Source organism: Borostomias antarcticus (genome assembly GCF_949987555.1).
Source record: "Borostomias antarcticus genome assembly, chromosome: 12".
Lineage (NCBI taxonomy): Eukaryota > Metazoa > Chordata > Actinopteri > Stomiiformes > Stomiidae > Borostomias > Borostomias antarcticus.
This window is the reverse complement of record NC_140245.1, coordinates 26,301,564-26,306,339: the sequence shown is the minus strand read 5'-3', so window position 1 is coordinate 26,306,339 and position 4,776 is coordinate 26,301,564.

Here is a 4,776-nt window from a genome sequence, read left to right as displayed (position 1 = left end):
CCTCCCTGCTTGGCACTCAGCTTCAAGGGTTGGATTGGGGGTGAGTCCCTGTGACATACTAGCGTCATGTCCAGGGGGTGGACTTGTACATCAAGCTGCCTCACGCTAAGGAAACAGGAGATAGGCTCCTGCCCTATGGGTCACTAGGGCCGAGGTTCTCAAGGCTACGTATAGGTGTCAAAATAGCAGATTACTCACTGGTTGCATGTGCCAGGCACTGGACAACAAATGCATACACATATTATTACTGCAATAAAAATTGTACAATGCATGATTCACTTTCCTGAGTGACTAGTCAACTATTATTTGTAGTGTCTTGTCAATTCTAAATTGTGTGATCACCTTTTGATTGAGATCAACACACACACACACACACACACACACACACACACACACACACACACACACACACACACACACACACACACACACCTGCTCCCCCGGAGCCATACCCAGAGACACACTACAACCAACACATCCATTATTCACTCCAACCCCTCACACCAGACCTCTGTTGATACCTCCTCTGATTGCCATGATTGACTGTTGTGCCATATTATCCATCTCTCTCTTTCTCTCTCTCTTTCTCTCTCTCTTTCTCTGTCTCTCTCTCTCTCAAACACACACACACACACACCTCCGAGCCAGCAGAGACTCTAAACCAGCATCATCGATTATCATCCAAATACGCCCCACTTATTGACCAATGAGAACACCGGTGGGATTTGGGGGTGATGTGGGGTGAAGTGGGGGGCTGTGACAGCATGGTGGGGAGGGAGGGAGAGAGGGAGGGAGGGGAGGGAGGGAGAGAGGGAGGAGGGAGAGAGGGAGGGAGAGAGGGAGGGAGGGGGGTGGGAGAGAGGGAGGGAGAGAGGGAGGGAGAGAGAGAGGGAGGGAGAGAGGGAGGGGAGGGAGAGAGGGAGGGAGAGAGGGAGGGAGGGAGGGAGAGAGAGAGGGAGGGAGAGAGGGAGGGAGGGAGGGAGAGAGGGAGGGAGAGAGGGAGGGAGAGAGAGGGGAGGGAGAGAGAGAGGGAGGGAGAGAGGGAGGGAGAGAGGGGGGAGGGAGAGAGGGAGGGAGAGAGGGAGAGAGGGAGGGAGGGGGGAGAGAGAGAGGGAGGGAGAGAGGGAGGGAGAGAGGGAGAGAGGGAGGGAGGGGGAGGGAGAGAGGGAGGGAGGGAGAGAGGGAGGGAGGAAGAGAGGGAGGGGGAGGGAGTGAGGGAGTGAGGGAGGGAGGGGGAGGGAGAGAGGGAGGGAGAGAGGGAGGGAGGAAGAGAGGGAGGGAGGAAGAGAGGGAGGGGGAGGGAGTGAGGGAGTGAGGGAGGGAGGGGGAGGGAGAGAGGAGGGGGGGGGGGGTCTGAGGAGATGAAGTGTACCACTGAATAATTTAGAACAAAAACACAGAGAGAGAATCGATGGGCTCCAAAATCTGATATTAACTGCAAATTACACCATATGATGTCACCACGTGTGTGTGTGCGCATCTGTGTGTTGTGTGTGTGTGTGTGTGTGTCTGGAGAGGGGGGGGGGGGTGTTGTATAACAAACAGGTGGCTTTCGTGTTTGAGGGGCAGGTGTCATGTTGGTAGTTGCACACAGAGCCAACGTGAATAACAACATGAGCACAAAGGCATACCTAGGTCGAAAAATAGTTTTTGAACTGGACAATGGGACAGAAATTCCTCATGAGGGATAAACAAATGCCACCTCAACCACCTATTACACATTTCATTACATTACAAACCAGTCCAGAGTTCTTCCGCATTTAATGTCTGTTACTCAATCACTTTAGTGTCAGAGACTAATTAACGTCCATTTCCAGAACCCTAATTGGGCATAGCAGGCCTTTATCGGTCAATTAGCCACTCCAAACGAACGAGTCAGCCAAATGTAACAGTCCGATTATTACTCAATTAAAACAAATGCTCTCCGTGGTGGACGGGTGTTTGAGGGTATGGGAGAGGGGGGGGGGGGGTTGATGTAGCCACTCAAGACCCCCCCCCCTTCAGTATATCACCAGGTAATTAGTATTTTCATTAACTCTCTCTCTGTGACTGGGCGCCCTGTTCATATCACTTCCCCCTCCGCGGGTTCAATACCGCCGCGTCCTAGCGGCTTTCTATAATTAATGTGATTTATGCCAGCTGCTGGTAATGAAGGAGATTTCTCAGCTCCTTCCCCGCGCGCTGCTCGGCCCACAGAGAGCCCCCGACCGGTCATGTCCGTCAGGTAAACAGGCCCCGAACCCTTCGCACGCTGTTTCAATTTCCAAATATAAGGCTACAACTTTAACCTGTTGAGTACAGGGAATACGTGTTGAGGAACATAAAAGAAACCATGATAAAGCACCAAGAAAATGTGTCTTTCGACTGAACAGCCGTGGATCGACATTTGCCGAGTAACTGTCAACTTTCTTGAAGTGGTGTATAGGGTATTATCAAGATCGATTATGTGTATTCAGACAGTAAACATGCTCACTTCTTAATCATTTTCACGCTCTTAAACATGTAACGACAGTTTAATCTCAAAATGTACACTTCCCCCCTAGTCTCGCCAACACTACCGCTGTGTTGGCATCAAGGAGCAAAGCTAGAACGTAGAACGTAGAACACAGGTATGTTAACGGAGAATGGAAAGGACTGGATCTGTAGGGAACTATGGTAATCGATCCTGATCAATCGTCACCAATATCACCTTGAGCATCAATGGGTCACGAAAAGAATAAGATATGTTTTATATATCAGAAGGTTATATGAGAATATATTTTATAAATAAATTAACACCTACAGTGTTTGAGAGAAGAGTATAAATATGTGCAACATGTAACATGTTATATAGACAGCTTGGTCAACTCCTTGCTCAAACAGAATAGAGTAGTGACTGAGAACAGTGTATCAACCCTCTGAACATCTCTCCAGAGAAGGGTGTGATGAAGAACGCGTGTATACACACACAGTCTACACACACAGTATACACACACACTCTACACACACAGTATACACACACACTCTACACACACAGTCTACACACACAGTCTACACACACAGTCTACACACACAGTATACACACACACTCTACACACACAGTCTACACACACAGTCTACACACACAGTATACACACACAGTATACACACACAGTCTACACACACAGTATACACACACACTCTACACACACAGTCTACACACACAGTCTACACACACAGTCTACACACACAGTATACACACACACTCTACACACACAGTCTACACACACAGTATACACACAGAGTATACACACACAGTCTACACACACAGTCTACACACACAGTCTACACACACAGTCTACACACACCGTCTACACACACAGTCTACACACACAGTCTACACACACAGTCTACACACACAGTCTACACACACCGTCTACACACACAGTCTACACACACAGTATACACACACAGTCTACACACACAGTCTACACACACAGTCTACACACACAGTATACACACACAGTCTACACACACAGTCACACACAGTATACACACACAGTCTACACACACAGTCTACACACACAGTATACACACACAGTCTACACACACAGTCTACACACACAGTCTACACACACAGTATACACACACAGTCTACACACACAGTATACACACACAGTCTACACACACAGTATACACACACAGTCTACACACACAGTCTACACACACAGTCTACACACACACTCTACACACACAGTCTACACACACAGTAAACACACACAGTATACACACACAGTATACACACACAGTCTACACACACAGTATACACACACAGTCTACACACACAGTCTACACACACAGTCACACACAGTATACACACACAGTCTACACACACAGTCTACACACACAGTCTACACACACAGTATACACACACAGTCTACACACACAGTCTACACACACAGTCTACACACACAGTATACACACACAGTCTACACACACAGTATACACACACAGTCTACACACACAGTATACACACACAGTCTACACACACAGTCTACACACACAGTCTACACACACACTCTACACACACAGTCTACACACACAGTAAACACACACAGTATACACACACAGTATACACACACAGTCTACACACACAGTATACACACACAGTCTACACACACAGTCTACACACACAGTCACACAGGAAACACTCACTCAGCAGGGCCTTCCCAAGACAAGAGGATCGATAGAGATATCGGACTGAGCTACACAGTACCACCTCTGAGGTTTGATATACAGTACTGGATCACACACACACACACACACACACACACACACACACACACACACACACACACACACACACACGCATGCACACACACACACACACGCTATGTATGTACTGGAAAATCCAACAAACTCCACGATACACACACACACACACACACACACACACGTATGCACACATGCATGCAAACACACACGCTATGTATGTACTGGAAAATCCAACAAACTCCACGATACACACACACACACACACACACACACACACACACGCACGCACGCACGCACGCACACTCCACAGCCATCACTTCAATGGTTTATCAAACCCAGCAGGGCGCTACAGAAATGCACATAACCGATATGAGCATTAATAATGCTCAGCTGATTATTGCTCTGCTGTTTAAAGGTGAGGTCTTAAAGGGGAAACCTAACTGGCAGCAGGGGAGGGCAGAAATGCGCGCCTTTGCGATCGAGGAGCCTGATTTACATTTTTGAAAAGTGCACCGTGTCTCCAGGGTGGGGGTGGGTGGGGGG